Genomic DNA, 26,106 nt, shown 5'->3' with positions numbered 1-26,106 from the left:
GAAGGACAAGTTATTGGATCACACACTGGCCCTTTAAGAGACTGTCCGGAAGCACATGCGAGTCCTAGAGACATGTCAGGGAGCGAACTGAGGAGAAGGAAGGAGCTAGAGCATGGCTGCAAGAGCAAGTGAGCCATGATGGAAGAGTGCTGTGACAGCTTGGACATATGCCAACAGCATTTGGATCACTATGATAACGAAGATGATACTTTCTTGTACAGAATCATCACTGGTGACAAAACATGGGTCCATCATTATGAGCTGGAGAGTAAACTACAGGTTATCCTATGAAAACATCCATAATGGGCTACTAAGAAAAGGCTAAAAAGCCATCATTAGCAGGAAAGTTGAGGCTCACACTTTTTGGGACCCAGTACTGGAACATTATCAGGAGAGGGGCCTAACAATAAACTATGCTTGTTTCTATAAAATGCTTATTGACAAGTCTGAGCTTGCAATTCGAAGCAAAGGCAGAGAACAATTGTCGAAAGGCATTGTATTGTTGCATGGCAATGCCCATCCACATACTGCTGAAACCCTCCTGAAACTCCAATCTAAGGTATTAGCTCACCCTCCCAATCTCTTCACTTCAGACTTTCACCTGTTTTGTCCACTCAAGGAGACATTAGAGGGTCGTCAATTCACCTCGGAGTAAGAACTGAAGGAAGTGGTGCATGCATAGCTCAGCCAAAAACTTTTTGTTCGGAAGGCATAAGTAAGCTTGTGCAGAGATGGAAGACGTGTGTTAAGAAGCAAAGGGACTTTGCTTAAAAATGTTATTACAAGTTTTTCATTTTTATTGAAATGGCTGTATTGCGGATTATTGACTCGCTCTTGTACAACTATGCAAAAAAAGTGTAAAAGATAATGAAGTTATTTTTTCTTCAGTTCAAAAAGCGCCCCTAAGCTTTGATTTAAGAACGAGGGAGAAAGAATAAGTTAACCAATAAACTTTTAAGTGAACTGAGGGAACTGATATACACCAGCTCTACATCTTAAAGGGAACTTTTCACCAGGTTCATGCTTCGCAAACTACTAGCAGCATTAACCCAGAACATTTGGCCCTATATGTTTAAGGCCGAATACACACGGCCAGGTCGGATTCCTCATGTGGGATCCTGCAGCGGAATCCGGCCCGGTGCCTGGTCGGTGACCCCTGCGGACCCCCTGCGTGCCTGTTCGCAATGTCTTCATCTGTAATGCACAGTACAGATGACGCCGCACCGTCGCTAGGCGATGACACGGATTCCGCGGCCCATCCGCAGTGACAGCTGCGGATAGGCCCCGGATCGGACAGGTTCATTGACTTCAATTGAAACCGTCCGTGTTAAAATAGGACATGCTGTGACTTTCCCTCTGCAAGCGGAAAATCGTTATTGTTTTCCGCTCGTGGACATGGAAAAGCGTTTGTGCATAGCATGTCTATGGTGCGGAATCCAGAGGCGGACGCCCGCTCCGGGTTCAGCAATGCAAATATGCCCATGTGTATTGGGCCTTATTCTGAAACACTGCAGTGTTTTTGCAAAAACATACTTGGAAGATTGACTTGGATTCTGAAATCGGGCAAGGATGCCACAGAATGTGCTAGTTGTAGACTGATTGCTCTACTCAATTCAAATTTGAAAATATTTACTAAGATGCTAGCCAATTGGTTGTCTCTGTGGATCCCTCAACTTATACATAAGGAGCAAGTGGGTTTCGTCCCATGTCGACAGCACAGTGATAACACTATAGATGGGTCCTTCTCTGCTGTCTGGGCAAGTTTCAGGAGCCGGTTCAGATCCAACTGTACAGTACCTAGATAGTCATCAAAGGAACATTTGTCATTGTCCCATATCTGTAGGTTGAGGTTTGCGGGAATTTTACTCTCAGTTTTGCCAATGCTCCAGAAAAGCTCCTTCTTAGACACCGAACAGACCTGCTCCACAGGAAGTTAACCAAAAAGAAACACGAGCCGCTAGTTAAAATTGCTTGTATCTCCCATAGACTGGGTCTGTACTGGGTGCTGTTCACACACGAGGACCTGTTTGCTCCAGACGTGTAGGGCCAGACGTTCCTCGGAGGGTCCCAGATGTGAATTTGAGAATTTACTGTTCTCAAGGTCAGAGATGCTGAACTCATAATTCCCAAATAAAATGCGGATGTTCTTGTAGACCAGAGGTTTGAGACTGCACTGCTAGGCGGATATATGAAGGAGCTGGGTAGGTCGGAGCTGGTCCCAATATTGATTCAGTGCAGAGAGGCAATACGTCTGTGGTATGCAGCATTGGGCTCTATATTTGAAGAGAAAACGGTTCTCCAAGTCTATGAACATCTCTCCAATCATTTCATCCTTTGGCATCACGTCGTAGTCATAAACTTTGATCTTCCGGTCTTTCTCTAAGGGCAAGGTGCAGGTTAGCTCAAACATCTTTCCGTAAACAAGTTCTATCATGCACAGAATATAATGCTCTTGATCATTGATGGACTTTTTGCCCATAGATATCTTCACATAGGGGGTCACACTTGCCATTGGGTTGCAGGTTGAATGCACGGATAATATAGACCCTAATTGGGCAGTCTTGTAACCCTTTTGCCAAGAGCTGAAAGGATTATTGAGGTGGCACGGGAACCAATGGATCCCCAGGAAGGAAGTATATTTTTAAAGACCCCTTGAATACCCCAACCATTGATGGATCTTCAACCTTTTCTTGTGATCTGTTTCTATACAGCTGGAATGTACGACAGATGTTCGACAGTACCTTGTAGTCCTCAATGTTCTCCAACACAGTGTCCAGCACTTGAAGAGTGTCGAAACCTCTTTCCAAATGCCATACTACACCTAAAGAAGAATCACAGCACAGCCAATCATTCTAAAATAACAAGACAATCTTTATTAGCAAACTATTTTAAAATAATTAGGAAGGTATACAGCTATAATAAAAACCAGACTAGAGGTAAGCATACATTACATTAAAAAAGTGCAAATAGCAAATATATGGCTACCAAAAGACACATAGGAAACAGTAGAAAGAACTCTCATACGAATAGCAATGGAAGAGTGCAAATGCAACAATACTTAGAGAGAAAACAATGTGTCTTATACAGTTTAACACAAATAGCCAAAGAAAGTATTAAATTATATCAGGCAGACAAAAATACCATAGCAGCATACATGGCAGCAAACCTGAAGTCTTGTGCCCCTGACGTATGTTTCGCCCTGAGCTTTGTCAAGGAATAATGTGAGTCATTCCCCATACATATTTATAGTTCCAACCAAATGAGAAATAACAAACAGCTACAATTAGTTTATTATCACAGAGTGTTAACCATGGCAAAGCTTGCAAAGACTACAATGGTGATTTATAATGAAAGTTTAATGCATACAATAGCCTGCAAAATAATAATAAAGCATGTGCCACAAAGATTTGCAAGAGCACAAGAGCATATGACAAATTCCCTTGTGACCCTGCATAAAATAGCCGAACCCCTCACACCATAATAAATTAGGAAATTAAACTAACCCAATTGTCACATCTGCTTTGTGCGTACTATAACTGCAAACTAAAATGTAACGTCTCGAGCAGTGTTCACACCACTAGGTACAAGGAAAAATAAAAAATGGGTGAAACTTTTCCTAAGGCAAACTAGACCGTTGACAACCCCTAACTACTAGTGTATGGCCCGTCCTGATGAGGATGCATCCACCCTCGTGCCTGTGCCACTCGCTAACCCTAGCGAATGACAAAGGAAAAACCAACTTAAGAGTAAACCTAAAACCTCCAAGAATAAATCTCAGTAAAGAATCTCTGAACTTATCTGAGAGGACCACTGAAAGGACCATGGAAACCGGATCCAGTGACGTCCTTACTCCACAACAGAAAGAGACTGAACTGAGATTGACCAGCACAGAACTCAGATCAGGAAGTAACTTGGAAGTCCTTAATTGGCCCCAGGTATAAAGGCCCATCTAGACACAACAATTATCGCTCAAAAGATTTCGCTCAAGCGACTTTTGAGCGATAATCATTTACAGTGCAAGATGATCGCTCAAGATGAGCAATCACCTTGTACTGTGAGCGGAGGATGCAGAAGACAAGCAGGGTGTCCCCGCTTGTCTTCTGCATCCAGCCGAGCGCTCGGAGCGGAGGATGCAGAAGACAAGTGGGGTGTCACCGCTTGTCTTCTGCATCCAGCTGTTTTCCTCACGGAGTGCCCGGCTGTTATACAGCCGAGCGCTCCGTGCAGGGTATGGAGAACAGAGATGGACTCCTCTGTTCTTCATACCCAGCCTGTCATCAGGGAGCAGGATACAGCTGAAACAATGGTATCAGCTGTATCCCGCTGTAAATCTCTGATAAGGCTCATCGTTGTCTTTCAGCACGCTGAAAAAAAAAATGATGAGTGACGGCATAACGAAAACTGCACAATGTCAGTGTAATTACACACAACAATTATTGCTCAAAAGACGTCTTTTGAGCGAATTTTGAGAGATAATCGTTGTGTCCAAATGGGCCTTAAGATACACCCAGTGGAGTCAAAGAAGATAAATGCATAGTCAGGCTTCACACTTCACAACAGTAGCTCCCTTTCTAGAAGGGGCCTACAGACCCTTGGGCTTTGATCTACCAGGGTTCTAGTTAATAGTTTCCTAGTATTATTTATTCCAGGATAACCTGCCAAGACCGAACTGTGTATCTCAGGCAGACCTTGCAAACGTAAATGTAGTGGCACAAAAAGCTTTCTCTCAGGAAGACCCGATGGAGCCCAATCTTGAGACTGATAAATCTGCTTCATCAAATTCAGTGACACTGTTGATACTACTATCCCTTCAGCAAGATTCGGCACCGGAGGTCCATCTGGAGCAGCTGGAGCCAAACTCCTGATCAAAGCATCTGCCCTGACATTTTCACTACCGGGACAGTACGTGACCACGAAGTTGAAACGTGAAAAGAACAAGGACCAGCGTGCTTGTCTCGAATTAAGCCTTTTTGGCGACTTGAAGTAGATCAAGTTTTTATGGTCAGTAAATACTGTCAATTTATGTTGTGCCCCTTCAAAGAGATGACGCCACTCCTCAAAGGCCAATTTGATGGCCAACAGTTCTCTGTCCCCTATTTCATAATTTTGTTCAGCAGCAGAGAACATGCGTGAGAAAAAGGCACAGGGTCGAAGGTTCCGTAGTGTGTCCGTGTCCTGAGAAAGAATAACCCCCACCCCAATCTCCAAAGCATCCACCTCTATCACAAAAGGCCGGGACCCCTCCGGCTGCACCAAGACCAGAGTGGTTTCAAAGCTTCTACAACAACTGAAAAGACTGTAATGCTTCAGGAGCAACCCTTCGTAGTCATGTCTGTTAGGAGTTTAACTACTTCAGAAAAACCTTTAAGGAACTTGTGATAATTATAATTGGTGAATCCCAGAAATCTTTGAAGGGCTTTGGTCTCACCCAGTCTTAGACTGCCCAAACCTTCTCTGGGTCCATACTGAATTCCCTCGGAGTGACAATATGACCCAGAAAGGAAAGTTTTTGAACAGCAAAGACACATTTTTCTCCGTTTGCAAATAATTTATTCTTGCGTAGTACACGGAGAACAAGACAAACATGAGATTCATAGTCTCAAGAAAAAGTAAGAATATCATCCAAATACGCGAGTACAAGGTGACCAATAAACTCATGCAAAACTTCATTTATCAAGGTTTAAAACACTGCAGACGCATTGGTTAGACCAAAAGGCATAACCAAGCTTTCAAAATGTCCCTGCAGGGTGTTAAAAGCTGTCTTCCATGCATTTCTCTCCTTGACCCGAATTAAATTATAGGCACTCCATAAATCCAACTTAGTAAACCAGCTAGGCCCAAATAACTGCCTAAAAAGATCTGGGATAAATGGCAATGAATACAGGTCTCGCTTCGTAATTTTGTTCAATTCTCTGAAATCTAAATAAGGCCTAACTACCGATCCTTTTCCTTCATGAAAAAAAACCTAGCGGCCAACGGAGAATGAAAAAGATGAATATGCCCCTTTTTTAGGCTATCCTGTATATACTCTCTAAGGAACTGTCTTTCAGGAACTGTTAAGTTGTACAAGCAACTTTTGGCTAGTCTACAGCAGTGTTCCCCAACTCCAGTCCTCAGGGACCGCCAACATGTCATGTTTTCAGGATTTCCTCAGTGTTGCACAGGTGATGTAATTATTGTCGGTGCCTCAGACATTGCCACAGGTGTTCTTACCATAGGATATCCTGAAAACATGACCTGTTGGTGGTCCCTGAGGACTGGAGTTGGGGACCCCTGGTTTACAGCCTGGGAGAAGCTCGATGGAACAATCCCCTTTTTGATGTAGTTGCAACCTGTCTGCTCCCTCTTCAGGAAAAATGTCTGCAAATTCCTGTATGAAATCAGGTAATTTACCCACCTAAACCGAGAACATGTATGGGGACATACAATCTTGAGTAAAGGAGGGATTCAATTTGATTATATCTCCCTTTTTCAAATCTACCATTGGGTTGTGCAACCGCAACCAAGGTAAGTCTAGTACTACTCGTGCCAGGAGAGACTCCATGACATACAATGTGATAGTCTCAGTGTAAAACAGACCAATCTTAAGACAAACGTCCAGAACAACATATTCTAAATGTATCTGGGGTAAGGTGGTAGCATCAATAGCAGACGTTGGAATAGAGTACTCCAGTGCTCATAATAACATAGTATGTTAGGCTGAATGAAGACAATGTCCATCTAGTTCAGACTGTTTCAACCCCTAGTTGATCCAGAGGAAGGCAAAACCCCCAAGAGGCAGAAGCCAATTAGTTCATTTGCATGAAACTTCCTTCCCGGCTCCATAATGGCAATCAGAATAATCCCTGGATCAACCTATAATAGTTCCTACCTAAATATAAGACCCGGAACTACAAACCCGCTGGTCACCTAATGTGTATATCCTGTAATATCCTTCCACTTGAGAAAGACATTTAGTCCCCTCTTAAACTCCTCAATTGATTTTGGCATCACCACATCCTCAGGCAGAGAGTTCCACAGTCTCACTGCTCTTAGAGTAAAGAACCCCCTTCTGTGTTGGTGATGAAACCTGCTTTCTTCTAGACGTAGCGGATGCCCTCTTGTTACTGTTGCAGTCCTGGGCATAAACAGATCATCGGAGAGATCCTTGTATTGTCCCCTCATGTATTTATACATAGTTATTTGATTGCCCCTTAGCCGTCTTTTTTCCAGGGTGACAAGTCCTCATTTTGATAGCCTCTCTGGGTATTCCAGTCCTCCCATTCTATTTATTAATTTAGTTGCCCTTCTTTGAAACCCCTCAAGCACTGTAACATCTTTCCTGAGCACCGGTGTCCAGAACTGTGTGCAGTATTCCATGTGGGGCCTGACAAGTGCCTTATATAGTGGGAGAATAATGTTCTTGTCCCTCACCCCTATACCTCATTTAATGCACCCCAAGACTTTATTAGCTTTTGAAGCAGCTGACTGGCATTGGTTGCTCCATTTAAAACTACAATCCAGTAGTACCCCCAGGTCTTTTCCCAAATCACTTTTCCCTAGCAGCGCCCCATTTAGTGTATATTGGTGACATCCGTTTCTCTTGCCCATGTGCATAACCTTACATTTATCCCCAGCTTGTCTAGATCCATTTGTAGCCGTACATTGTCCTCTGTTGTATTAATTGTCTTATATAATTTTGTATCATCTGCAAATATTAATATTTTTCTGTGCAGCCCCTCTATCAGGTCATTGATAAATATATTGAACAGAATGGGGCCTAGTACTGAGCCCTGTGGCACCCCACTGAGCCCATGTGGCACAGTGTCAAATGCTTTAGAGAAATCCAGACGTATCAGATCAATAGACTCTCCTAGGTCCAGCTTAGAACTTACTTCATTGTAGAAGCTGATCAGATTGGTCTGACATGATCGACCCCTTGTGAACCCACGTTGCTCTTACCTTCAAACCTATGCACTTCACAATGGATTAAGTTGATACTACCTCAACAATCCAAGAATTCTGTCTGAAAAAAAAAAAAAAATCCCGACAGAACTGATCTCAACGGGTAGATTCCACCTGTAAAAAGACATCAAAGCGATCTGTGGGCACAGGGAAAACATCCCTCTAACCTCCAGACCCCCCCAGCATCTCTGATCGAGATCCGCGACGTGAACAAGTCTGGATGAAGTGCCCTATTTGGTTACACAGAAAATAACGTCCTCCAAATCGGATCCTGCCCTCTCTCCCAGACCGCTCAGACACAGAACCTAACTGCATGGGTTCCTCCACATCCTATGATTCCATAGAGAACCAAAGTGTTTGTTTCCCGTGTCGTTCTCTCACACACCACCCAACGCAGATAGCCAATGCCATGGCATCATCCAAACAGCGAGGTGCCAGATGGGAAATCATCAGATCTTTTATTGTATTATTAAGGCCAAAAGAAAACTGGGTAGGTAAAGCTGGTCATTCCATTGTGTCTCGGTCGCCCAGCACTGAAATTTCCGCACAAAACTCCTCAATGGAAGATCCACCCTGAGGCAAAGCCCTGATCTTCCCCACTGGCAATGACACCCTGTCTGGGTCATTGTAAATTAGTTTGAGAACGTAAAAAAAACTATCCACAGATGACAAAGCCTTGGACGTGGGGGATAAAGAAAAGGTCCAAGCCTGCAGGTCTCCCTGTGATCTAGAAATCACGTTTCCCACTCTCTCATTATTTGAACAATTGGGGCGCAATGAAAAAAAAAAAATACCACAAACGAAAGAATAACAAAGTATTTCGGGCGCCATCTAAGAAAAGTGAAGTGCAAGTGAAAAGAGTGCAGAGTGAGAGAAAAGTGAAAGTGCAAAATACCACCCACAAAAATATAATACGTAACAAAAGTATAAAAGAGAACTTAACAAAACTTTACAAATCTAAAACAAGAAGAGCAGCATCTATACAGATAATTGCAAAAAGTGCAATTAATGCAATAAAATGCGTTATAATATCAGCAAATGGGGCTTTCAAAAGATATCTGAAAAAACTCCAGAAAAATTATAATGAAGAAAGATGGAAATCAATGTGATCATGGAGAGGTCTTCAGAACATCCAGTAGACCACCTAAAGATCACCAGTCCAAATTAGCATACTCATATAGCAGCAAAAATCCTAAAAGTCTAAAAGAATACAATAATTAAATAAAGAAAAGTGGAACAAACACACAAAAGCAATAATGTGGGTCAGGCTCCAAATACAATGAAAGACATATATATATATATATATATATATATATATATATATATATATATATATATATATATAAAACTGAAAACAAAGGTTTAGTACTGTGTTAGCCAGTAGTTGCTGATCCCAGCAAGTGAAACCACGTAATCTTGTACATATGATATCTTTTAATGGCTAACAAAAATACATGATGTAATAGCGAGCTTGCGAACCTCTCAGGTTCTTCGTCAGGCTAAAATGGAATAGATCCGAAGAGGCATGCATATTTATACACACTTATGACACACATACTTATGACAAGGCACAGATATGGACGTGATTGGTTTGCATTTGAAAGGAATACTGCAACAGAAACAAACTTTTTAGACTAGGCACTAATAAGGGAGTGAAAGTTTTATGGTCCCTGAATTACTGTTGGGGGAAGGGGGGGTTGTCAGGCCAGCAGTCTTATCTGTGTTATAGATGTCTCATACCTGCCATTCACCCATATATTCTCGTAAATAATTTAACCCAGTATTTAGCGTGTCAAAAATTGTTATAAATTTATATTCCTAAATTCTTCTGTGGTTTTGTGACTTGAAACCAACCTTCAATATCAAAACTCTCATATCTCCTATGTCATGTCCATGACTAGAGAAGTGCTTGGCCACAGGTAATTCTCTCTTTAATTGTGTGGCGATGAGATCTCATCCTCGCTTTCAGTCTTTGGCCTGTTTCTCCAACATAAAGCCCCCCAACAGGACATTCCTTGCATTGGATCAGGTACACAACATTGGACGTGGAACATGTGAATGTCCCTGGGATCTTATAGTCCTGCTCTGTGTTGGGGATTTGTATCCTGTCCGCAGTCAGTACATGTGAGCAGGTCTTACAGCTCCTTACCTTGCAGGGATAAGTTCCTTTTTGTGTGTCAGAGGGCAATGCACTCCTGATTATAAGGTTCCTCAAATTTGGAGGTTGCCTGTAACACAGAAGGGGAGGGTCCAGGAATATGGTTTTCAGACGGTCATCCTTGTGTAGGGTATGGTGGAGTTTCTTTGCAGTTTTCCTCAGTACCTCTAGTTGCCACTAGAGGTACACGATTGTTTCTTTCCTTCTTCTTGTATTGAAGTAGTTGATTCCTGGGTATCCTGGTGGCTGCGGTGATTTCATCATCGATTGAGGTGGGATGGTAGCCCCGATTTAAAAACGTCCTGTTCGGATGGTGTAAATGTTCCTCTCTGTCTGGAAATGCAAAAATTTTATACAACACTATGATGTTGCTTGAGTGAGAACAAGGAAAGGAAACTCCAGAGACTTCGGCTCAGAGCAGGCCTGTACCCAAACACCGATCAGGAACATCCTAAATCTGGCATGATGGAACAGAATCCCCAACAGAACATGGACACAGGTAAAATCAGCTGTGTTATCAATCTGTCATCTCAAAACCCCACTAATGTGGAGGTCAGTGTCCTCTCCAGAGGACTTTCATTCTGTCTCACTAAAACGCTTAACAGAACAGAGCTCTGTAGCGACATGGAGGAATATTTCAGAAGACTAAGACTTAATGATGAAGCCTGTTTGCACCTTAGAGACGGAGCCAAATTTTGGAAATCTGACATGTGTCACTTAAACATGGAATAACTCTGTAAAGGTTTTGCATATACAAGTGATTCTGACATTGTTTTTTTTCGCCACATATTTTACTTCATTTAGGTGGTAAAAATAGACCAATAGAATTTGTGTATATTAATTAAAAGTGCTAAAATTGGGAAAATTTTGCCCACTAATGCCAGCTTGGTCAGGTTCTCATACGATTCTACAAACACGGAGAGCTGTTTTCCTGAGCGTACCAATTAAATTCCTTCTCATCCACGGACAGCCCGAAGCACAGCTACACTCAGATCTGTCCTGGCACTCCTTTATTTTCTTCTTGTGGAAATAAAAGAAGTATCGTCTGAAGTTCTCCATATTGTTTTCTGCAATACTTGGCCCCATTCCTGGAGAATAGGACTTGATGTGCTTGTATTCTGTAATAAGCCACACACTTGTCTCCTTGTAACATCCAAATCACTATATCTGGCAAGCTCTTCTGCGGCTCCTCAGTGAGAGTCTTGAGTCTCAATAGCCAGTCTTCAGCCTGCTCAAGTATATCAGTAAGCTCACATTCCTCATACCATATCTTCAGCGCTGACTGGACAATTTGGCTGTTTTGACCATCAGAAACTAAAGAGATAAAGGTCCAGGTGGGTGATTCAAGGTATTGATAGGACATCTGGTAATGGTTAGCCACAGTCACTGATGATGTCATCAAGCAGATGTGTGACCAACGAATCTAGGTCATACGGGGAACACTTTGCTTTAACTGCAAGGTGAACTTTTTCCAAGTTAGCTTCCAGATTGTCTACAGCGTGATGGAGAATATTATGTGTATCTGTCCTGAATAGAGATATCTTCCTAGTATGATGAGAATAACCACAGATTTGATATTACCCCATGGGAAGTAGCAATACTGACAGCCATCAAATAGAGCTGTTCTGTATTGTGCGGTGGAGGCTAACTGTAAGCAGGTGGTGTCAAATGTATTGCCATAGTTCCTGATACTGACTTCAAACTAAGTGGCATCATCGACATCTTAGAGCATTGTTGCCAAATAGGAGGCAGCGAAGGGACAGTACTTCCACCTACTGATATATATTTTACAATTCCTAGGATGTCATTGCAAGAAACATCCTTTACCTTCTGCTCAGTATATTTAACCAATTTGGTATCCAGCTCAAAAAAGACGTGCCCTCAGTAGGCAACACCTTCTCAGTAGGCAACATCTTCATAGGAAGATGTGTTTTGGTTCCCCATAATTCATTCTGATATCAATCCGGAACTATGTAATGACAGAATCGGTCCTCAGGAAGCATGAGTCCAAGAGGGTCATCAAAGAGCTCTACCGTGGATTTAATGAGGTTGAAGACAAACATCTCATCAATGAACGGACTGTTGCCCTTCTGGATCCACGTTCTTTTGGTCCATGCAGCCACAGTCACCTTCACAATAGGTTTAAGGTTGATGCCCCACAATCACCCACAATCGGATCTGGAAGTCCTGAGGCTTGATTGACAGTTGCCATTTGGGGGCGCTTCTTTTCCTCCTGCCCCTCCCTCCCCCCATCTCCTGCACTGGAACCACCACTGGGCTTTTCTTGGGAAGGCTGTGCTGCTCTGACTCTTGCATAAGGGATGTTGTTTCACCTTTGTTTCCAGTGCTGGCTGGGTCTTCTGCGTCCTCCTCCATGGTTGCATCTATCATGTCTGGCCAGGATTGATATCTATTGTGTGTGGTGTATGTAATAAGCACACCTACTGCTGGCAGGTGGAATGCACACTTCGTTTTCAGTCTTCATCTTGTTTTCAATATAAAGAGAATCAGTACAAGATACTGATGTTTTGGTACCATACCCCGGCCCTCCTCCATAGGTTAGATCCTAATATTCTTGATGTGTGCTAGCAATGTAGAATTTCAGGGTCTCCATTAACTCACATATTGGATGTGTGTTCTAATTCGACTGGTTTGGTTAATGATATTTATACTTGCCTTCCTCGCCATTCCTCTGCTGTCCACCTGCGAAGCTGCAGTTCCATGTATCCCGCATACTACTTAGGGTCATGCTCATAATGAGAGAACTAGTCCTCTCTTTATGTGTGCACACATAAGTAGTTCGCTGGATGCATAGAGCGGTAGCATAAGCACAGCAAGGAGGGGAAGTATGAGAGGCAACCCAGGTCTTAGCATTGCATCTCCTATGAGTTATAGTTTATGGGGCTCACAGGAGATGACAAAGTCTCTTTTAACTCCTTGGGGACCAAGCTCCATAAATTTACAGCAGTTAGTCCTGGGCTTTAATCCCAGCAGACAGCAAAAATACGGCATGGGATTAAAACCTCTGCTCATGCAATCAAGCAGGAGCAGGTCAAGTCCTCAGCTGTCAGACACAGCTGAGGACCTGGAGGAGAATGTAGAAGTGGTTTTTAACTGCTTCTGCCTTCTCATTTCCAGGCTACATAGTGCCAGTGAGTGCTATGTACTAAAGAGTGAAAGTGTAAGTTCCACTATGCGACCCGGCGATAATGTGAACGCTGGGTGCCTTCTGTCACTACAGAGCTGTAGGGTCCTAGCAGATTCTGATCAGCTCTGATAGTGACTTATGTTGCTACATGGGGATGTTTTCCTCTGTAACTGGGGCTCCTATGGATGTTGCTTCAATTGATGCCCCAGCTACAGTGAAAAAGTGTAGAATAAAAAAATGACCATGTGAATGACCCTCAGAAGTCTTATGTGATGCCATGGGGGACATAGATGTTAAAAAAAATAGTTACAAAAATAAGTTAAAAAAAATTCAGAATAAAATAAAAATAAATATATAAAAGAGAAAATGACCCACCACCGACACCAACCAAAACCATTGCTTTATGCACCCGTAATCCCAAACTATACAAATTATATATCAAAATGTTCCTATAGTCTATTTTAGTGTAAATATACTAATATTAAAAATTAATCACTAAGAAAATATATATCTTTTTTTACTCCTAATTAAGCTAAAGAAAAGAAAAAAAAAATTAAAAAGGCAGTGGAAAACAGATATAAAAAATAGCCCTATATGCCACGGAGAAAAAATGCTGCAAAAATTATTTTGGTAGCTGAAGAAAAAAAATAGGGCAATAAAACCACCACATGGGTAAAATCCCTAAAAAGTGTTTAGAGTCAGTTTCAGACGATTTCCCAAAACAAACCCCATGTAGTTGGTAGGAAATAGCTGTGAGTTGTCCCTGTTATATATACAAATAATGGGCTCGCAAACAGGGACAATTTATGGCTCTTTCTTACCAATTAAATGCAGATTGTAATTCTCATTAATCTTTTTATCCCTCGTTATATTACCCAAGGATGTGAAGCGGGAGCCGATGATGTGAATTCCATCAGTGCCTAAACATGTTTAAGTTATAAAGCATGGCGGTCAATAAAAATGCTATGGAAATTTTCTGGTTGTGAATAATACTTATCAGGATTAGACTCATGTTATATGACTGACAATGCAGAAAGTGGCTCCAGAACGTAACACTATTGCTTTAATCCCTGTAGCAACACAGGAGTTAATGAGTACGCCAAATGATCACTTTTACTTCTTGGTTAGTTTATTCATACAAGTTTTAGCAGAACATAAATAACTGGGTCTCCAAAAAGTCCTTTCAATTTAACCCTCCGTAGTCCACAGGAGGAGCAAGTAAGTCCACAACTGAGGGAAACAGTAAAAAATCCATTTGTTTTCACAGACCTTTGGTTGACCAGAGCGCAGCTGGTCCTTAAATCGTAGTGTCTCCAGACCCCAATCCTAGGGCAGGCGTTCCCCAAGGGTCCTGCTGAAACAACGTGGCTCCTTGTCCACAGTGTCTCTCTGCTCACAAGAGAAGTCAGGTTACAACTGAAATCTGGTTCTCCCAGACACACACACCTCCTCCTCACTTCCACCTTTCTCCTTACATAGCTTGCTGGTTTAGATGTAAGATCTGGCCTCGAGTAAAATTGGACTTATCTACATCAGAGACGCTAACAACCTCTGCAACATATACCTTCCATTCCAGACCACACCTCTCACCCTGTTACACCCCTTAAGGACCAGGATGTTTTGGTCCTATAGGACCAGACACTTTTCAGGGGTTTTACCCATGTGGTGGTTTACAGCCCTTTTTTTTTCTTTCGCTACCAAAATTATTTTTGCTGTTTTTTTCCCATAACATATAGGGCTATTTTTCACATTTTCTTTTTTCACTGACTTTATTTTCTGTTAGGGGTAAAAAAATTTTTTCAAATTTACAGTTGTTTTATTTTTTTACTCTAAAACAAATTACGGTAATGGGTTCCTCATTTTGTTTTGGGATGCTTTGATATATAATATGTATGGTTTTGGATTACAGGGTGCATATGTCGACTGTCTTGCTTGGTGTTAGCTGTGTGACGTTTTCTTTTTTTATAAATATATTTTTATTTTATTCTGTAATTTTTTTAAACTTATTTTTGTAACTTTTTTTAACATCTCTGTCCCCGATGATGTCATGTAAGACCTCTGGGGATCAGTCACATTTCTACCGTAGCTGAGGCATCTACAGGAGACGCATCGATAGGAGTCCCAGTTATAAAAGAAAACATCACCTGTAGTGAAATGAGTGACTAATAGAGCTGATCTGGGTCTGCTAGGACCTTGTAGCCGTCCTGTTGCAGGGAGCACCCACCGGTCATGTGATCGCCAGGTTGAATAGGTGATATTACGCTTCCGCTTTCTCTCTGCACTACATAGCCGCTTCTGCCTTCTTCTCTGGGTCATCAGTTGTGACTAACAGCCAAGGACTCAACCTGCTCTTGCTACATTGCAGGGGCTTTAATCCCACGCCTTATTTTTAGCCATGATTAAAGCCCGGGACCAAGAGACACATATTTACTGTGCTTGGTCCTTAAGGGGTTTAAGACTTCAGTTTTCATATTTAGTGGCTCTTCTGTAATGGATAGCAACAATCTGACTGATTGCAATGGGCAACTACACAACATTTCTTGTGCACCAATTTTTGATAAACAATATCCTGTTTCCCCCTTTATTGAGCTGAAGCAACATTTTACTAGCTTCCTCCATGCCTTCATGCAATATGGTGGCACAATGTCTTAGGGCTCACACTCACTGGCGATAGCGTTTTTGCGAGAAAAAAAAAATCGCTGCGATATCATAGGTACGAACTTGCGATTTAGTGCGATTGCGATGCGTTTTTGCTCTCTGAAAACTCGCATCACATGATAGGAGTACTTAAAGCCTCTCTTGCGTTTTTTTAAGGTCTTGCTTTGTCCAAACTTCCACACAGAAAACATAGCACCATTGCATCTTATTCTCGCACGCATTATGCGCTTTGCCATATTACAGCACTTCATTGACTTACATGGGCGAGAAGAAAATAGAACATCGCAAAGAAATAGGACCATAGCACGAGAGAAAAAAGCACAACCTCACAGGCGTGAAAACATCGCAAATGAGCACAGCTACATTAGACTCAATACATTTCAATGTCATACAAAAAAACGCAGCTTCGCAACATCGCAAAAATTCAAAAACGCTATCGCAAGTGAGTGTGAGCCCTTACTCGCAGATAATTGACTGAATTGCAAAGAAAAAAATGGTAGAAGGGTGGCACTTGATTTGACAGGTAGACATGAGTCAGGTTTGGCTAGGCTGAATGTATATTATGTCTATTTAGGGAAGAGAGATAAATGCCCATTTACAGGCAAAGATAATCGTTCAAAAGATTTTGAGCGATTGTTTTGCATAAACTGCTAATGGACACTAATGTCCATTAGCAGCTTATCGCCTTCATTTGCATGTAAATGAGCCTCCTGGAGCTGTATGCAGAGAGCAGCAGGTGGTCTGTCCTCTGCATTCAGCTCCTTTGTTCTGCCGCGGGGCTGCAAGCTGAATACAATGTAATTAGTGCTCCCGTGGAGAATACAGCACCATGGACAGCAAACACAGCATGCAGTCTTCGTTATCTTCTCTCCGGCTGGACGATGGATTTTATGCATACCTAAAAATCATCATTCAGCCGAAGAGTAAAAAAAGGGGGCCTTTACACACAATGATTATCGCGCAAATAATGACTTTTGAGCATTATTGTTGCGTTTAAATGGGCCTTTAGTTGCATCAACACGCCTTGCCTCCTAAACAAAAATAGTACACTCAGAAGGTCTGTAAGCATGTTTAGCTTGGCTGAATGTACATCATATGCATTATAGCTATTCAAACGTATCAAGAACAGTGCAAAACAGGGAAAAACAAAAGCAAAAAAAAGAGAACATTGAATTGCACACAAACTTAAAAACAGCGATGGCTGCGGGATTCTTCTTTTTACATTACATAGTACATAAGATGGAAATTGCTGAACGGTTTTGCACACCAAAGGACATTAAGATACCCGCACATTTTTTCCTTCAGCCTCTGTAATAAATAGTACTGTTGAATCATCCAGAGCAGGAGCTCGTCCATGGGGCAAGTAGGACTGGTGGTCCCTGAGGACTGTCCTACACCATATGATGTCGAAGTGCCATAATAAGGCACATTAAAGACATAGGGATTATTCCTATTGATGAACTGCTTTCAGTATAGTCCATCAAGAGTTGATTGGAGGAGCTCCACCACTCAGGATCCCTGCCAATCAGCTGATCGTCTGTCCCCCAGTATCATTGGTGTAAAACTGTAATAGCCGACTTCACTCCCATTGAAATCAATAAGAACAATGCCTCCTATTATACTTCCAGCTCTGACCGCAATGAGGAGTGGGAAGTGTAATATGAAGCATCACTTCCACTGATTTCAATAGAAGTGAAGACGGCTATTATATTTCCGTCTCTGACCACCGTTGATGACATCCAGCCTACTGAACTGACAGCTGATCGGCAGGGATCCTGACTGATGGACTCCCATTGATCAACTATTGATGACCAATTCTGAGGACAGATCATCAATAGTAAAAGTCCCAGAAAATTCTTTTAAGATAACCCCTATAAAGACAGCGCTACTATAATGAATGGACAAGTGTTGTCCAGATGAGTTCATTTTAGAACTGCTATGAACACACTTTACTAATGTGTTAATGCAGGATCACTTCTCATTGATTAAAGGTAACATAGTAACATAGTATTGTTAGTGCAAGCAATAAAGTTTTGCTTAAAAGGTATGTATTTGGGGTTCCAAATTAGTTGTTTATGTTCGAGCTTGATGTAACTTGTAAACCACACACAAGCTAATGTGATTGGAAGTCATCTGTTTATCCAATTAACAAACAGATATATATATACCAGAAGACACTTGTTATGATGCTTAGAACATTTAGGCCCATTTACGGCAGTTTGAGTGACAGTTTTGAGCGATCATCTTTGCATAGGCAGAGTGGAATACCACTGACAGCTCCGAGAACAGCAGATGCTTTGTATATGCAAACAGCTGCTTTGTTCTCAGAGCTATCGCTGAGAGCTTTGTGCGGGATACCAGCTAAAAGAATGCTATCAGCTGGTATCCCGCTGAGAACTCCGTGCGCAGCGTTGATAAGAGTCATCGCTGACTTTTAGCTTGCTAAAATTCAACGATGAACAAACAGTGCACGATGGCCGCGTGTTTAGACACAACAATTAGCGCTCAAAAGATGGCTTTTGAGCGAATTTTGAGCTATAATCATTGTGTCTAAATGGGCCTTTACTTGTAATAATTATAATTTATTATAGTTAATTTATTATCATCGCTTCGAAAAACTAAAAAGAACATTAACATCTGAATCGCCAGGCAGACTTCTCACAAGCGGAGTGGCACCAAGCATGATAGGCTTCTATAAACTAAAGGGTACAGACATGTATAACAATAAGATATTTAGGAACATGCGTCGTTGCTGAAGAACAAGCCAAGCTGACACTGACCACAGTCCGGATTATTCATCTCTATCTCCTCCTAATGGAACATACTGTTCACTGAAGGCCTTTTAAACAGTTATTACATATTTTATTAAATTCTTGTTCAAAGGAAAAGCACAATGATATGACAAAGACATACAAGATACAAAATGGCTACTCATTCATTTCACTAACAGTTCCCCCCTTTTGCGACTGCTTCATCATGCTACATAGCCTTCCACACTTACAACAACATGACCTCCATTCTCATCCCAAAAACTTGAGCTAACCACTAGCAAATGTGTTGCCTTACCTAACAAGGAAGATGGACGTGCCTGTGAACCGTCCATGGTCCTCTGGTTACACCCACGTAGGGTGGCCTACAGGCTATATTCTAACCCTAGGTCTGAGGGCAGGAAATTCATATATGCTGCATATTGGGATAGATATAGCATGATGCAACCATTTAGTCGTATCTGTGTTGGATTTATACAAAATAACATAACCATATTTTTCCTTTCAAATAACATAAATTACAAATCTGTGTATTAATGGACGCGTGAACAAACTATTATGTGACCTACTAGATTAGGTATGCACTGAATGCTACAGCAAAGGAGTATACAACCTACCACTACACTACAAAGTGTATAGAAAAGTAGACAAGAGCAAAAATGCACTGAACCAGGAAGCGGAAAGCCTATCAAACTATCCCTGGTCCTCATTTTGCCGGAGTGTCTGTACTAACTTTCTAAATATTTTCATAAATAAACTCCAAATCATCACTCAGGTTGAAACAACACATACCCTAAAATTTCTCACATCTGATCGAATACCATCAATTTGTAGTTCCGTTCTGTAGAACAGTTTCCTAAGTACCTTGTAGTGCAGTCTGCACACGAACATTTTTGCTCCTCTATATTGCAATCTGGCTTGCTGGATGCTACCAGGTAAAATGGCGATCGAGCCTTTCCTGTAGTATACATCCTGTATCTGGCTTCTTTTTCTGTGAGTTATGTCTTTGAGTATGTTTTCTCACCTCTGTGATTTTAGTTTGATTAGCCAGCCCTAATACTGAAAAAAAAGATAATCTGGACAGTGGGCAAATAAAACCATCCTGTTAGTCATGCCCATAGACATTACATGAGGCTTACTACTTGTCCTCGGCCAAATATCCACAGTTTTCTTAAAGTGTCTTTATTCAAAACTTACTGTTTATGACAAACCATTATGTGGTAACCCAAAATGAGCATGACTATTACCATGTGATGTAGGACTCTTGCCAATTTGTCATCCAGGAGCAGGACATCCTATACTGTGGCCCAATTTTTTATCGTCTTATCACTTACATTATCCCACACATTGTACACGTTTATTGGGTAGCCTATTGCAATCCCTACAGGGCGTGATTCAAAAACAGAGTCACCATATTATTAGTGACTTCCACACATGGACATTTTGTCCAGGAGGGATAAGAGTCTATAGTGACACTTTTTCCTGGGCAAATGAGATGGTATGATGATCCCCAGTCCATGACTGATCAAGCACCAACAAGGGATCATCATGCCATGTTCCAACCATTATTGGGGCAGTTGTGCTCCAGTGTTTTTGTGACAGCACAGGGACACCAAGAATTTTATTAAACCATGACCTGATCTCCTCCATAGTGAGGAGTATACACACAAACAGACTTAGGATGCATTCCCACGAACGTATAACGGCTCGCTTTTCACACCGAGCCGATATACGTCCTCCTCCTCTGCGGGGGGGGGGGGAGGATGGAAGAGCCAGGAGCAGGAACTGAGCTCCCGCCCCCTCTCTGCCTCCTCTCCGCCCCTCTGCACTATTTGCAATGGGGAGAGGTGGGGCGGGGGCGGGGCTAATTCTCAGAACTTCCACAATTTCCACTGCGACACAAGGGTGCGAAATCTAATGCAATTCCAAAAGTGTACCTTGAGTCGCTGCTTACCTTCAAGCCAGTCTACACATTGTAGCGAGCGCCATCATCTCCAACCTCCTTGGATATAGTTCCAGGAAGGGTAGCGGTTTTCTTTCCTTCAATTACCAATATTGGTTATCAATGCATGGACTGTTCTGCTTGTCCATCGCCATGATATTCTAGAACGGTCTATAAAAACTCAAAACCTACATTTGTAACTGCTTTATCTTTAACATGCTCAAATGCAGTCATGTTGACATAACATCTTGTGGGCTCTTCAGTATTTTCAGGCTGCTCAGTGGTTACTGTTCCCATTTCGCCCCTTTGAATCCACGTGAAAGTAGTTACTTTTATGGCCAGTTACTGTAGTAAGGCATGAATTGTTACTTCAACAGCTGCCCACTGCGTGGGGCCCCTGGGGTGCTGAGGTGTGCGAGGAAGCACAGCACCTTTTTTGAATTTAACCAAAACAGGTGCGACTGGAAACATCCCAATTTCTGTCTTACTGGTCGCCAATAGCATTTATGGGACCTGAGTACCAGACCCCTTGGACACAAGGGGGCCCAATGTTGGTCATTTCCAACAAAAGCGATCCAACATTTATTGGCTATCATCACTTTCTGCTCCCTGCTACTTCGTTTTCCTGATTTCCAGGCACCACCGCACACAATGTTGCACAGGGAACCTGTAGGTGACCAGTGGTTCTGACAGTAAAAAGGAACTGGGAGGAAGGGATACCAAAAGTAGTTGTCCGGTTATGGGCTACCAATGGCTCACCCTCAGGATAGGCCAACAAAGGCTGCAAGACAAATTCCCATTGAAAGAACTGAAAATTGTGCCAAAAGACTCATCAGTTTCTAATTACGTCTCTACTATTAGGTAACATTATGTAACTGGTGTCAACTGATTAAATAGCTGGCTCTGACGTCTGAACGTATACCGCAATGTTTTTTTAATAAAAATCTGAGCTGACCTTTCCATCAGATCAAGAATTGTTCAGTTGAGCATCTATTGGAATGTTCATGCCATCTACACATCCGAAATGCAATTACTCACAGTCAGGAAACCGGATTATCCGACCAGCATATTTACTTTATAGAGTAGAATGATTAAGGTGTGTGCACAGGGGCGTAGCTAAAGGCTCATGGGCCTGGGTGCAAAAGATTATTATGGGGCCCCCAACTTCTTTTAACCCCTCAACGCAGAGCCATAACTTGAAGCCTCTGGGCCCCAATGCAAAACCTGTAACAGGGTCCCCAACTATAATGCTTTATTCATAGTACTAGGCTTACCGTATGGAGAATAGAGGCCTTATGGGCCCCCTAAAGCTCCGGGGCTCAGGTGCAACTGCATTCCCTTTAGTTACGCCAGTGAGTATGAACGTTGCTTACATGGAGCCAGTGATTACACAGTGGACAACCTGTAGAAGTGTAGCTGGCCATGCCTATTCCATAGCTCTCGACCAAATGCTATCTACCCCCTTTATAGTTCCCAAAACACATAACTCAACTTTATCTTCATTTGGTTAGCAGGTAGTATTTACCCCAGTTTAGCTTGAAGGTTTTCAGGTCCTCAGGCTGAGTAGTGTTGAATCCTCCAGAGCAGGAGCTCTTTCTTGGGGCAAGTATCTGCCCTAGCTAACAGACTGACACTCCCTACACTATATGATGTTCATGTGCCATAATAAGGCACATTAACGATGTATTCTGAGACTATAACTATTGATGAACTACCTTCAGTATAGTCCATCAATAGCTGATCAGTGGAGCTCCACTGCTCAGGATCCCCGCCAATCAGCTGATCATCTGTCCCACTGTGTCGTCGGTGGTCAGGGCCAGACGTGTAATAGCCGACTTCACTCCCATTGAAATCAATGGGAACGATGCCTCCTACTACACTTCCAGCTCTGACTGCAATGAAGTGTGTGAAGTGTAATAGGAGGCATTACTGTAATTGATTTCAATAGAAGTGAAGCTGGCTGTTATATTTCCAGCTCTGACCACCGATGACGACATCCGGCCTGCTGAACGGACAGCTGATCAGCAGGGACCCTGACAATTGATCTCCCACTGATTAACTGTTGATGACCAATTCTGAGGACAGGTCATCAATAGTAAAAGTCCCAGAATATTCTTTTAAGGTAACCCTTATAAAGACAGCGCTACTATAATGAATGGACAAGTGTTGTCCAGATGAGTTCATTAATGAACACACTTAAAGGGGTTGTCCTGCGCCGAAACGGGTTTGTTTTTTTTTTCAATAGGCCCCCCGTTCGGCGCGAGACAAACCCAATGCATGTGTTAAAAAAAACAAAACGTTTAGTACTTACCCGAATCCCCGCGCTGCGGCGACTTCTTCCTTACCTTACTAAGATGGCCGCCGGGATCTTCACCCACGATGCACCGCGGGTCTTCTTCCATGGTGCACCGTGGCTCTGTGCAGTCCATTGCCGATTCCAGCCTCCTGATTGGCTGGAATCGGCACACGTGACGGGGCGGAGCTACGAGGACCAGCTCTCCGGCACGAGTGGCCCCATTCACCAGGGAGAAGACCGGACTGCGCAAGCGCGTCTAATCGGGCGATTAGACGCTGAAATTAGACGGCACCATGGAGACGAGGACGCTAGCAACGGAGCAGGTAAGTGAATAACTTCTGTATGGCTCATAATTAATGCACGATGTACATTAGAAAGTGCATTAATATGGCCATACAGAAGTGCTGAACCCCACTTGCTTTCGCGGGACAACCCCTTTAACTAACTTCCTTCCTGACTCCAATCTGGCATTCAGAATACTCCCTATGAATACAAGGCCAGTACAGTGGCTCAGTGGTTCGCATAACTACGTTGCCTTCCTCTGTGTTCAACCCCCGGGGGTGGAGGGGGAACATCTTCATGAAGTTCATACTTCATGTTCTTTTTTTCTTTCCTCTTTACATAGGTTTCCTGCCGCACTCCGAAAACGTAGGGTCCTTTTAGATGAGCCGATTCTGGTTTGAACAAGTAAGTGACGTCTCCCCTAACTTGTTCGCACACATGCAGCCTGGTTAGAGAGGCAAATGCATCGTTGGCTTGTTCAAACGAGAATCTTTTAGTCCCTGTATAACAAATGAGGTGGACTGAATGATTGCTGTTCAAACCATCGTTGGATCTTTTGCTTATCATTTGGTTTAAAAAGTTCAGTCAAATGAGAATCGGCTTCCCTAAAAGGACTCTTACTGATGAGTTGCTGGCTTCCATTACAATTGGTCCTACTATGTATGTGCCCAATGTTAGCTCTACAGAATAGGGTCTAATGAGGTCCTGCACATTACTGTATGTTGGAATATGTTGCCGCCACACAACAGGAAATACCTTTTGAAGCCCCTATGTGGTCACTGCCTGAGCGGACCTTTCCATCAGATCAAGAATTGTTCAGTTGAGCATCTATTGGAATGTTCATGCCATCTACACATCCGAAATGCAATTACTCACAGTCAGGAACCCGGATTATCCGACCAGCTTATTTACTTTATAGAGTAGAGTGATTAAGGATGGAGTATGAACATTGCTTACATGGAGTCAGGGTTTACACAGCAGACAACCTGTAGAAGTGCCTATTACATAGCTCTCGGCCAAATGCTATCTTCCCCCTGTACACATGCATGCTCGGAGAGGAGAGAGGAGTTAAGGTACTTTTACATGGGGCAACCATCATTCACATGCAGCCTATACACGGTTGGCAGAGGACCCCTCTAAGATGAAATATTAGGAGCATCACAATTAGCCTTTTAGATTGTAGAAAGCTATTTTACAACACAAAATAAATCTAGAAAATGAACAAAATGTTCCATTACCTTTTCTGTATTACTTTCCTTGAAAGAGGCCTGAGGAAGGACAGACAGCTTACTGGTGACTATGGGTAAGTGAAGATCTATGCTTACAGGCTATGGCCACCTTCTTTTGTGGGTGGGGTCTACAGGGTTCTTTTTTCCACTTACATTGACGTATTTTGGGAGGACAATAGGGTTTGATTACAAATGTTACACTGTTTGTCTTCTGCAGCTTCTACATATCGCTGTATATAGACACTGCAGCCTACGTCTCAATAGGAGTTCCGTCAGTTAGGCTGGATTCACACAGGCATATGTATTTTTTACGTTTGCCCGCCCCAAACGTTAGATTTGTGCGCCTGTTCAGACAACAGGGGCCCGGCCCATATACAGTGAGTCCGCAATATCATTGGACAGGGGGGGAGACAGTTTAACTCTGCTAAGCTGTTCTCCCCCTTCCCTTCCTGGCGGGACGGGGTGGGAGCTAGTGTGCTAAGCTCCTGCCACTTGTCGGCAGCTAGCAATAGGAAGGGGCAAAGCAAACCCCTCCCATTGCAAACAGCTGGCAAGGGGCAGAGAGAACCTCCAACCTCCCCTCTCCAGCAGCTGTCATTGGCTCCCATAGGAGTCTGTGGCCGTGGCTGTATTCTGGCCGGGAAAGATAGTTCCAGGACTATCTTTCCTGCCCGGTGTAAAAGGCGTATATTGGCCGACCGGGCGCTTTTACGCCGCGGGAATACGCCTGTGTGATCTGATGCATTAGAATCCAATGCATTGGATGGTAGCATATACCAGCCAGTCGTGAAAACTTCATGTAGAACCCTTAGTCTGTTTTCACACAGCTGAGACACCCGCGCGAGATTTGTGCTTTGCGAGCAGCACAAATCTCACGCAACCATAAACCACATTCTTTTGGAGTCATGTACACAAGTGATGTGGTGCGAGAAAAAAAATCATGGTACACTCTTTTTCTGTATTCCTCGAAACGCATGTCCCATTGATTTCACTAGGATCTTTAATGCATTGTATGGCTCTTGCACACCGTTCGATGTGCATGCGAACATGCTGCCAGGTTCCCCATTGAAATCAATGGGAGATACTTCTGATCCTCTATCGTATGTGAGACTCGCACAAGAGGATCGGGATTTCACGAAAGCAATGCAAGGCATTTTTGCCTGAAAATCGCCTCGCATTCGCGGATAAAATGCAGGTTGCTGAGCGTGATATCGGGCCGAGAAGTACACACCTATGTGTACTTAGGGTACCGTTACACGGAACTGTTGAGCGTATACGCCGTCCAAACAACTATCGCTCTTGCACAGGAGCAATAGTTCTTCATTGAATGGAGGTGGAGCATGACAGATCTATTCTAGCCACCCGCCTCCATTCACTATGAACAGGCAGTCATTCATAAATGGAAGGTGCCTGTTTACACTGACCGAGAAGTCGCTTAATTTCAGCAAACTGAAACAAAGCACCTAGCAACTAATCAGCTATTTACAACTTAGTACTCTGTTGGGTCTCACTTTTTTTTTCATGGGACGAAAACTGCTGTAAGTTACTTACTTTTTGGAAACTAGTCATCCTGTGTAAGAGAGCCCTAAAGGCCCTTGTACACAGGCTGACAGTCATTTGGACGAGCGCTGACGTCACCAACGTAGCGCTTGTGAAGTGTATTCATACTGAAAAGTCTTAC

At 42.8% G+C, this 26,106-nt stretch overlaps 3 pseudogenes; all 3 read right to left on the bottom strand.

Moving 5' to 3' along the window:
- Nucleotides 1–1,669: 1,669 nt before the first annotated feature.
- Nucleotides 1,670–5,127, bottom strand: LOC136610167 (dysferlin-like; annotated as a pseudogene).
- Nucleotides 5,128–10,902: 5,775 nt separating this feature from the next.
- On the bottom strand, nucleotides 10,903–11,998 carry LOC136610166 (dysferlin pseudogene; annotated as a pseudogene).
- Nucleotides 11,999–12,017: 19 nt separating this feature from the next.
- LOC136610164 (dysferlin-like) lies at nucleotides 12,018–12,478 on the bottom strand (annotated as a pseudogene).
- Nucleotides 12,479–26,106: the final 13,628 nt, after the last annotated feature.

This window comes from Eleutherodactylus coqui, chromosome 2 (assembly GCF_035609145.1).
Source record: "Eleutherodactylus coqui strain aEleCoq1 chromosome 2, aEleCoq1.hap1, whole genome shotgun sequence".
Lineage (NCBI taxonomy): Eukaryota > Metazoa > Chordata > Amphibia > Anura > Eleutherodactylidae > Eleutherodactylus > Eleutherodactylus coqui.
The sequence above is the reverse complement of the archived record's forward strand: the minus strand, read 5'-3'. Positions and strand labels throughout refer to the sequence as shown.